This window comes from Hordeum vulgare, chromosome 5H (assembly GCF_904849725.1).
Source record: "Hordeum vulgare subsp. vulgare chromosome 5H, MorexV3_pseudomolecules_assembly, whole genome shotgun sequence".
In the NCBI taxonomy this organism is placed as follows: domain Eukaryota; kingdom Viridiplantae; phylum Streptophyta; class Magnoliopsida; order Poales; family Poaceae; genus Hordeum; species Hordeum vulgare.
In genome coordinates, this window is record NC_058522.1 from 114,351,025 (window position 1) to 114,363,033 (window position 12,009).

Sequence of the window (12,009 nt, forward strand, 5' to 3'; positions counted from 1 at the left end):
CTAGAGTCAATAATCTAGATACATTGTGATGTATCGAAGACCCATAGCATTGTGGTGTTGATCATGTTTTGCTCGAGGAAGAGGTTTAGTCAACGGGTCTGCAATATTTAGATCCGTGTGTACTTTACAAATATCTATTACTCCTCTCTGGACCTGGTCCTGGATGGAGATGTAGCGGCGTTGGATGTGCTTGGTCTTCCGGTGAAATCTGGGTTCCTTGGCTATGGCAACGGCTCTAGTGTCATCACAGAAGAATGTCATTGGACCTGACGCGCTTGGAACCACTCCGAGGTCAGTGATGAACTCGTTCATTCATATCCCTTCATGAGCCGCTTCCGAATAAGCTATGTACTCCGCTTCACATGTAGATGCTGCCACGATGTCTTGCTTGCTGCTGCACCAGCTCACTGCCCCACCATTCAAAACATACACGTATCCGGTTTGTGACTTAGAGTCATCCGGATCTGTGTCGAAGCTAGCATCGGCGTAACCCTTTACGACGAGCTCTTCGTCACGTCCATAAACGAGAAACATCTCCTTAGTCCTTTTCAGGTACTTAAGGATATTCTTGACTGTTGTCCAGTGTTCCATACTAGAATCACTTTGGTACCTTCCTACCAAACTTATGGCAAGTTTATATCAGGTCTGGTACACAGCATGGCATACATTAGAGAGCTCATGGCTGAAGCGTAGGGGATAGTACTCATCTTCTCTCTATCTGCTGCCGTGGTCGGTGAATGAGTCTTACTCAATCGCATACCTTGCAAAACTGGCAAGAACCCCTTCTTTGAGTTTTCCATATTGAACTTCTTCAATATCTTGTCAAGGTATGTACTTTGCGAAAGACCTATGAGGCGTCTTGGTCTATCTCTATAGATCTTGATGCCTAATATGTATGCAACTTCTACAAGGTCCTTCATCGAAAAACTCTTGTTCAAGTAGGCCTTTATGCTCTCCAGTAACTCTATATTATTCCGCATCAATAATATGTCATCCACATATAGTATGAGGAAAGCTACAGAGCTCCCACTCATTTTCTTGTATAGACAGGCTTCTCCATAAACCTGTATGAACCCAAACGCTTTAATCACCTCATTAAAGCGAATGTTCCAACTCCGAGATGCTTGCACCAGCCCATAGATGGAGCGCTGGAAATTGCATACCTTGTTAGCACTCTTAGGATCGACAAAACCTTCTGGTTGCATCATATACAACTCTTCCTTAAGATACCAGTTAAGGAACGCTGTTTTGACGTCCATTTGCCAAATTTCATAATCATGAAAAGCGGCAATTGCTAACATGATTCAGATTGACTTTAGCTTCGCAACGGGAGAGAAAGTCTCATCTTAGTCAACACAAGTCGAGCTTTGTAAACGGTCACATTACCGTTTGTGTCAGTCTTCTTCTTGAAGATCCACTTATTCTATATGGCTCGCCGATCATCGGGCAAGTCCACCGAAGTCCATATTTTGTTCTCATACATGGATCCTATCTCGGATTTCATAGCCTCAAGCCATTTGTTGGAATCCGGGCCCACCATTGCTTCTTCATAATTCGAAGGTTCACCGTTGTCTAACAACATGATTTCCATCACACGGTTGCCGTACCACTCTGGTGCAGAACATGCGCTTGTGGACCTTCGTGGTTCAGTAGCAACTTGATTCGAAGCTTCATGATCATCATCATTAACTTCCTCTCCAGTTGGCGTAGGTGCCACAGATCAATTTCCCGTGTTGCGCTACTCTCCGGTTCGAGAGGGGGTATAATTACCTCATCAAGTTATACTTTCCTCCCACTTACTTCTTTCGAGAGAAACTCTTTCTCTAGAAAGGATCCGTTCTTGGAAACAAAGGTTTTACCTTTGGATCTAAGATAGAAGGTATACCCAATAGTTTCCTTAGGGTATCCTATGAATACGCATTTCTCCGCTTTGGGTTCGAGCTTATCTGGTTGAAGTTTCTTCACATAAGCATCGCAGCCCCAAACTTTTAGAAATGACAGGTTAGGTTTCTCACAAAACCATAGTTCATACTGTGTCGTCTCAACGGATTTAGATGGTGCCCTGTTTAAAGTGAAGTGTATCCCCAAAATGATAGCGGTAAGTCGGTAAGAGACATCATAGATCGTACCATATCTAATAAAGTGTGATTACGACGTTCAGACACTCTGTTATGTTGAGGTGTGTCAGGCGGTGTCAGTTGTGAAACAATTCCACACTTCCTTTACGATCAGATCGTAGACACTTTATTTTTCTATCACGTTGATTCTCAACCTCACTCTGAAACTCCTTGAACTTTTCAAACGTTTCAGATTTGTGCTTCATCAAGTAGATATACCCATACCTACTCAAATCATTGGTGAGAGTGAGAACATAACGATAGCCACCGCGAGCTTCATCGTTCATTGGACCACACACATCAGTATGTATTATTTCCAATAAGTCGGTTGTTCTCTCCATTATTCGTGAGAATGGAGTATTAGTCATCTTGCCCATGAGGCACGGCTCTTTTCAAACGTTTCAGATTTGTGCTTCATCAAGTAGATATACCCATACCTACTCAAATCATTGGTGAGAGTGAGAACATAACGATAGCCACCGCGAGCTTCATCGTTCATTGGACCACACACATCAGTATGTATTATTTCCAATAAGTCGGTTGTTCTCTCCATTATTTGTGAGAATGGAGTATTAGTCATCTTGCCCATGAGGCACGGCTCGCATGTGTTAAATGATTCAAAGTCAAGAGACTCTAACAGTCCGTCAGTATGGAGTTTCTTCATGCGCTTAACACCGATATGTCCAAGGCGGCAGTGCCACAAGTATGTGGGACTATCATTATCAACTTTGCATCTTTTGGTATTCACACTATGAATATGTGTAACATCATGATCGAGATTCATCAAGAATAAACCATTCACCAGCGGAGCATGACCATAAAACATATCACTCATATAAATAGAACAACCATTATTCTCTGACTTAAATGAGTAGCCGTCTTGCATTAAACAAGACCCTGATACAATGTTTATGCTCAAAGATGGTACTAAATAACAATTATTAAGGTTTAAAACTAATCCCGAAGGTAGATGTATAGGCAGCGTGCCGACCGCGATCACATCGACCTTGGAGCCATTTCCGACGCGCATCGTCACCTTGTCCTTGGCCAGCCTCCGCTTATTCCGCAGTTCCTAGTTTGAGTTGCAAATGTGAGCAACAGCACCGGTACCAAATACCCAGGAGCTACTACGAGCGCTGGTAAGGTACACATTAATAACATGTATATCATATATACCTTTAAGGTTGTCGGCCTTCTTATCCGCTAAGTACTTGGGGCAGTTCCGCTTCGAGTGACCTTTTCCCTTGCAATAGAAGCACCCAGTCTCAGGCTTGGGTCCATTGGTTTTCTTCTTCCCGGCATCTGGCTTACCGGGCGTGGCAACGGCTTTGCCATCCTTCTTGAAGTTCTTCTTACCCTTACCCGTCTTGAAACTGGTGGTCTTGTTGACCATCAACACTTGATGCTCTTTCTTGACTTCTACTTCTGCAGATTTGAGCATCAAGTACAACTCGGGAATGGTCTTCTCCATCCCTTGCATGTTGTAGTTCAGCACAAAACCCTTGTAGCTTGGTGGGAGATACTGGAGGATTCTGTCAATTACACCGTCATCCAGAAGTTCTACTCAAAGCTGAGTGAGACGTCCGTGCAGTCCAGACATTCTGAGAATATGCTCACTAATAGAACTGTTCTCCTCCATCTTGCAGCTAAAGAACTTGTCGAAGACTTCATATCTCTCGACCCGAGCATGAGCTTGAAAAACTAGCTTCAGCTCCTGGAACATCTCATATGCTCCGTGTTGCTGAAAACGCCTTTGGAGCCCCGGTTCTAAACTGTATAACATGCCACACCTAACCAGAGATTAGTCATCACTCCGCGCTTGCCAGACGTTCTGAACATCTTGGGCTGCCGCGGGAACAGGGGGGTCACCTAGTGGCGCATCAAGGACATAAGCCTTCTTGGATGCAATGAGGATGAGCTTCAAGTTGCGGACCCAGTCCGCATAGTTGCTACCATCATCTTTGAGCTTGTTTTTCTCTAGGAACGCGTTGAAATTGAGGTTGACAGGTGCGTTCGCCATTGGATCTACAATATTTGTAAAGACAACTTTTAGACTAAGTTCATGATAATAAAGTTCATTTAATCAAATTAAGTATGAAATCCCACTTAAATCGACATCCCTCTAGTCATCTAAGTGATACATGATCCATGTCGACTAACCCGTGTCCGATCATCACGTGAGACGGACTAGTCGTCATGGTGAGCAACTTCATGCTGATTGTATTCAACCATACGACTCATGTTCGAACTTTCGGTCTCTTGTATTCGAGGTCATGTCTGTACATGCTAAGCTCGTCGAGTCAACCTAAGTGTTTCCTGTGTGTAAATCTGGCTTACACCCGTTCTATGCGAACGTTAGAATCTATCACACCCGATCATCATGTGGTGCTTTGAGACAACGATCCTTCGCAACGGTGCACACTTAGGGGAATACGTTCTCGAAATTTTATGAGGGATCATCTTATTATGCTACCGTGGTTCTAAGCAATAAGATGAAAAACATGATAAACATCACATGCTATCATATAGTGACATGATATGGCCATTGTCATCTTTGCTCCTTCGATCTCCATCTTCGGGCATCGCATGATCATCATCATCACCGACGTGACACCATGATCTCCATCATCGTGTCTCCGTGAAGTTGTCACGCCAACTACTACTACTACTGCTATAGCTAATCGTTAGCAATGAAGTAAAAGTATTAAACATATGGTGTTGCATCTCATACAATAAATTAAGACAACTCCTATGGCTCCTACCGGTTGTCATACTCATTGACATGCAAGTCGTGAATCCTATTACAAGAACATGATCATCTCATACATAACACATGCAACATCACATCCTTTGGCCATATCACATCACATGTCAAACCCTGCAAAAACAAGTTAGACGTCCTCTAATTGTTGTTGCAAGTTTTACGTGGCTGACTTGGGTTTCTAGCAAGAACGCCTTCTTACCTACGTGACAGCCTCAACGATGATATGCCAAAGCTATTTACCCTTCATAAGGACCCTTTTCATCAAATCCAATCCGACTAGAGTGGGAGAGACAGACACCCGCTAGCCACCTTATGCACCTAGTGCATGTTGGTCGGTGGAACCTGTCTGACGTAAGTGTACGTGTAAGGTCGGTCCGGGCCGCTTCATCCCACAATACCGCCGGAAAATAATAAGACTAGTAGCGGCAAGCAATTGACAAAATCAGTGCCCACAACCTTTTGTGTTCTACTCGTGCAAAGAATCTTTGCATAGAAAACCTAGCTCTGATACCATTGTTGGGTAACGTAGCATAAATTCAAAATTTTCCTACAACATATTCAGATCTTCCTATGGAGAGACCAGCAACGAGAGAGGGGTCAGTGCATCTTCATACCTTTCAAGATCGCTAAGCGGAAGCGTTGCTAGAACGCAGTTGATGGAGTCGTACTCGCGGCGATTCAGATCGCGGTGTCATTCCGATCAAGTGCCAAACCACGGCACCTCCGCGTTCAACACACGTGCAGCCCGGTGACGTCTCCCTCACCTTGATCCAGCAAGGAGGAGGGAGAGTTTGGGGAAGATCTCCGGCAGCACGACGGCGTGGTGTCGATGGAGAGACAAGGTCTCCCGGCAGGGCTTCGCCACGCACTGTGGGAGAGGAGGAAGAAGAAGAGCAGGGCTGCGCCGAGAGAGAGATGGAAAACCGTGTTTCCAATGGCCAAAACCCCCGCTATATATAGGGGGGAGGGAGGGTGGCACCCCCTTTATAGTTTCCCCCTTGAGGCGGGAGGCAGCCCTAGATGGGGGAGGGGTGGCGGCCACGAGGTGAGGAGGGGGTGGCGCACCCCCTGGTGGGCCTTAGGCCCACCTGTGCTAGGGTTCCCCCTTCCCCCTCTTAGGCGCCATGGGCTGGGTGTGGGGGGCGCACCAGCCCACCCAGGGAATGGTTCTCTCTCACACTTGGCCCATGTAGACTCCTAGGGCTGGTTTCCTCTCCCGGTGGGCCTCCGGAACCCTTCCGGTCGTCCCGGCACTTTGCCGGTGCTGCTCGAAACACTTCCGGCGTCCAAACCCATCCATCCTATATATCTATCTTTACCTCCGGACCATTCCAGAGCTCCTCGTGATGTCCGTGATATCATTTGGGACTCCAAAAAACCTTCGGTAACCTCGTATAACAATTCCCTATAACCCTAGCGTCATCGAACCTTAAGTGTGTAGACCCTACGGGTTCGGGAGGCATGTAGACATGAACGACACATCTCTCCGGCCAATAACCATCAGCGGGGTCTGGATACCCATGGTGGCTCCCACATGTTCCACGATGATCTCATCGGATGAACCACGATGTCAAGGATTCAATCAATCCCGTATACAATTCCCTTTGTCTGTCGGTATAGAACTTGCCCGAGAATCGATCGTCAGTATACCTATACCTTGTTTAATCTCGTTACTGGTAAGTCTCTTTACTCGTTGTGTAGCATGTCATCCTGTGACTAATTCCTTAGTCACATTGAGCTCAAGATGATGTTCTATCGAGTGGGCCCAGAGATACCTCTCTGTCACACGGAGTGACAAATCCCAATCACGATTCGTACCAACCCAACAGACACTTTAGGAGATACCCGTAGTGCACCTTTATAGTCACCAAGTTACGTTGTGACGTTTGATACACCCAAAGCACTCCTACGGTATCCGGGAGTTGCACAATCTCACGGTCGAAGGAAAAGACACTTGGCATTAGAAAAGCTTTAGCATACGAACAACACGATCTAGTGCTATGATTAGGATTGGGTCTTGTCCATCACATCATTCTACTAATGATGTGATCCCGTTATCAATGACATCCAATGTCCATGATCAGGAAACCATGATCATCTATTGATCAACGAGCTAGCAAACTAGAGGCTTGCTAGGGACACATTGTGATCTATTTATTCACACATGTATTATTGTTTCCTGTTAATACAATTATAGCATGAACAATAGACGATTATCATGAACAAGGAAATATGATAATAACCATTTTATTATTGCCTCTAGGGCATATTTCCAACAGTAAGCACTAGGGCTCTCAACTGAGTAGCTTGGGCGTCAAGGGGGTGCCTAAGCATCGTGACTCAGGACCTTCGCTGGCCCTATAGCTTCTCACCTCCCTATAATCTAGTGGTGGTTGTGATACGCGCAGGGTTGGGCCGTCCCGACGCCAAGCTCCAATGCTTCTGGAGGAGAATGTTAGGGCTCTCAAGGGAGTCGCTTGCTGATCAAGGGGGTGCCTGACCATCACGACTCAGGACCTTGACTGGCTCTTTAGCCTCTCACCTCCTGGTAATCCAGTAGCGGTTGAGATACGCGCAGGGTTGGGCCCTGCCGTTGCAGAGCGCCAAGGCTCCCTAAGGGGAACGTGAAGGTCCTCAAGCGAGTCACTTGCGTTTCAAGGGGTGGCTCCTTAGCATCACGACTTGGGACCTACACTAGCCCTGTAGCCTCTCATCTCCTGGTAATCTAGTGGCGGCTGAGATACTAGCAGGGTCGGGCCCTGCCGACGCAGAGCACAAAGATAAGCAAGAGAAAAACCTGGTGCGGAGATAGACATTACGAATCGCAAGCAGTTATTACAAAATTCAAATTGTTATATACAATAAAGCGTAATGCCTGACGCCTCCTCGAGGCAAGGATGATCTATTTCAGGGCAAGGCAGGGGGCTCCCCGCTGGACTCCTCATCATCGTCGCAGGAGAACTTCTCGAGCAGCATACGAACGTGGCCCTCCATGGCGGTTGATACGTCTCCAACGTATCTATAATTTTTGATGGTTTCATGCTATTATATTGTCAAACTTTGGATGTTTTGTATGCCTTTTATATATTTTTTGGGACTAACTTATTAACTCAGTGCCAAGTGCCAGTTCCTGTTTTTTTCCGTGTTTTTGACCCTTTTCAGAGGAGGATTTGAAACAGAGTCCAAACGGAATAAAACTTCTGAAAAGAATTTTTCCGAAACAGAAAAGATCATGAGACTTGAGAGCCAAGGCAGGGGGTCCTCAGGGACCCCACAAGCCCTCATGGCGAGGCCAGGGGGAGCCCGCGCCACCCTGGCTTGTGTACTCCCCCAACCACCTCTGCCCTAGGTTTTGCACCTATATATTCCCTAAAATCCCAGAAAAAATCAGGAGATCAACGAAAGTACTTTTCCACCACTGCAAGCTTCTGTCTCCGCAAGATCCCATCTGGGGCACGTTCAGGTGCCCTGCCGGAGGGGGTATTCGGACACGGAGGGCTTCTTCATCAACACCATGACCTCTCCGATGATGCGTGAGTAGTTCACCATAGACCTACGGGTCCATAGCTAGTATCTAGATGGATTCTTCTCTCTCTTGGATCTTCAATACAAAGTTCTCCATGATCTTCATGGAGATCTATCCGATGTAATCTTCTTTTGCGGTATGTTTGTCGAGATCCGATGAATTGTGGATTTATGGTCCGATTATCTATGAATCTTATTTGAGTTTCTTCTGATCTCTCTTATGCATGATTTCATATCCTTGTAATTCTCTTCGACTTGTGGGTTTTGTCTGGCCAACTAGATCTATGATTCTTACAATGGGAGAAGTGATTGGTTTTGGGTTCATACCGTGCGGTGACCTCACCCAGTGATAGAAGGGGTAGCGAGGCACGCATCGTGTTGTTGCCATCAAGGGTAAAAAGATGGGGGTTTCATCATTGGTTTGAGATTATCCCTCTACATCATGTCATCTTGCTTAATGCGTTACTCTGTTCCTCATGAACTCAATACACTAGATGCATGCTGGACAGCGGTCGATGTGTGGAGTAATAGTAGTAGATGCAGAAAGGATCGGTCTACTTGTCTCGGACGTGATGCCTATATGTATGATCATTGCCTTAGATATCGTCATGACTTTGCGTGGTTCTATCAATTGCTCGACAGTAATTTGTTCACCCACCGTGATATTTGCTATTTTGAGAGAAGCCTCTAGTGAACAGTACGGTCCCCGGGTCTACTCCTCACCATATTTTCAGCCTTACACTTTTTACTTCGTTGCACTTTCCGCCTTCAGATCTCACTTTGCAATCAATCTTGAAGGGATTGACAACCCCTTAATAGCGTTGGGTGCAAGATCTTTTGTGTTTGGGCAGGTAATCTGGACTTGACAAGATTCTCCTACTGGATTAATACCTTGGTTCTCAAACTGAGGGAAATACTTACTGCTCCTGTGCTGCATCAGCCTTTCCTCTTCAAGGGAAAAACCGACGCAAGCAAGAGAAGTAGCAAGAAGAATTCTTCACGTTGTCGGGGAAGGACTTTTGTTGCCGTAGCAGCGGTCGCCAAGTTGCCGCGGGACTCCTCGGGCACATGTCCCATCACCCCTTCGAACTCAAAGTGGGGATCGCAAAAGAGGAGGTGGCTGAAGACGCGGATCGTGACCATGGAGAAAAGGTCGCGACACTCCTCCTCCAGGATGCCATCGACCTTCTTGGCCGCGCCCTTGAGATCCTTCACGAGCTTGAAGGAAAACTTGGCCTAGCCGACGTCCCAAGGAACTTGGCGAGCGCTTTATTCTCGGCGAGGGCGCTCGCACAGGCGGCCTTGGCCTCGGCGGCCTCCTTTCGGCCCTCTGCACGGACGGCCTTAGCCTCGCCTCGGAGCTCCTTGGTAAAGGCATTAATTTGGCACCACCCGGCGGCCAAGCTCACGCGCTCCACGGCTAGACACGCCTTGCCATCTCGAAAGTCCATCTTGAGCCGGGGGAGTAGGCTCAGCGTGTCGGTCAAAGCCCCATGCCGGGGCAACATGTCTTGGCCCATCAGAGTGAGGGCCTCTAGAGGTGTCGTCGCCATGGCGCTTCCGGCTGCCGCAACCAGAGTGTTGGGAACGTCGCATGGGAAACAAAAATTTTCCTACGCGCACGAAGACCTATCATGGTGATGTCCATCTACGAGATGGGATGTGTGATCTACGTACCCTTGTAGACCGTACAGCAGAAGCGTTAGTAAACGCGGTTGATGTAGTGGAACGTCCTCACGTCCCTCGATCCGCCCCGCGAACCGTCCCGCGATCAGTCCCACGATCTAGTGCCGAACGGACGGCACCTCCGCGTTCAGCACACGTACAGCTCGACGATGATCTCGGCCTTCTTGATCCTGCAAGAGAGACGGAGAGGTAGAAGAGTTCTCCGGCAGCGTGACGGCGCTTCGGAGGTTGGTGATGAACTCGTCTCAGCAGGGCTCCACCCGAGCTCCTTAGAAACGCGATCTAGAGGTAAAACCGTGGAGATATGTGGTCGGGCTGCCGTGGCAAAGTTGTCTCAAATCAGCCCTAAAACCTCTGTATATATAGGGGGAAGAGGGGGAGCCTTGCCTTGGGGTCCAAGGACCCCTAAGGGCTTCGGCCGAGCCAAGGGGGGCAGCCCTCCCCTTTTTTCCACCTCCTCTTTTTTTTCTTTGATTTTTCTTCCTATGGCGCATAGGGCTCTTTTGGGCTGTCCCACCAGCCCACTAAGGGCTGGTGCGCCAACCCCAATGCCTATGGGCTTCCCCGGGGTGGGTTGCCCCCCCCCCCCCCGGTGAACTCCCAGAACCCATTCGTCATTCCCGGTACATTCCCGGTAATCAAATGAGGTCATCCTATATATCAATCTTCGTTTCCGGACCATTCCAGAAAACCTCGTGACGTCCGTGATCTCATCCGGGACTACGAACAACATTCGGTAACCAACCATATAACTCAAATACGCATAAAACAACGTCGAACATTAAGTGTGCAGACCCTGCGGGCTCGAGAACTATGTAGACATGACCCGAGAGACTCCTCGGTCAATACCCAATAGCGGGACCTGGATGCTCATATTGGATCCTACATATTCTACGAAGATCTTATCGTTTGAACCTCAGTGCCAAGGATTCATATAATCCCGTATGTCATTCCCTTTGTCCTTCGGTATGTTACTTGCCCGAGATTCGATCGTCAGTATCCGTATACCTATTTCAATCTCGTTTACCGGGAAGTCTCTTTACTCGTTCCGTAATACAAGATCCCGCAACTTACACTAAGTCACATTGCTTGCAAGGCTTGTGTGTGATGTTGTATTACCGAGTGGGCCCCGAGATACCTCTCCGTCACACGGAGTGACAAATCCCAGTCTTCATCCATACTAACTCAACGAACACCTTTGGAGATACCTGTAGAGCATCTTTATAGTCACCCAGTTACGTTTTGATGTTTGATACACACAAAGTATTCCTCCGGTGTTAGTGAGTTATATGATCTCATGGTCATAGGAACAAATACTTGACACGCAGAAAACAGTAGCAACAAAATGACACGATCAACATGCTACGTCTATTAGTTTGGGTCTAGTCCATCACGTGATTCTCCTAATGACGTGATCCAGTTATCAAGCAACAACACCTTGTTCATAATCAGAAGACACTGACTATCTTTGATCAACTGGCTAGCCAACTAGAGGCTTGCTAGGGACAGTGTTTTGTCTATGTATCCACAGATGTAAATGAGTCTTCATTCAATACAATTATAGCATGGATAATAAATGATTATCTTGATACAGGAATTATAATAATAACTATATTTATTATTGCCTCTAGGGCATAATTCCAACAGTCTCCCACTTGCACTAGAGTCAATAATCTAGCCCTCACATCATCATGCGAATTACATTGTAATAAATCTAACACCCATACAGTTCTGGTGTTGATCATGCTTTGCCCGTGGAAGAGGTTTAGTCAGCGGGTCTGCTACATTCAGATCCGTGTGCACTTTGCATATATTTACGTCCTCCCCTTCGACGTAGTCGCGGATGATGTTGAAGCGTCGTTGTGTCTGGACTTCTTGTGAAACCGTGGTTCCTTTGCTAAGGCAATGGCACCCGTG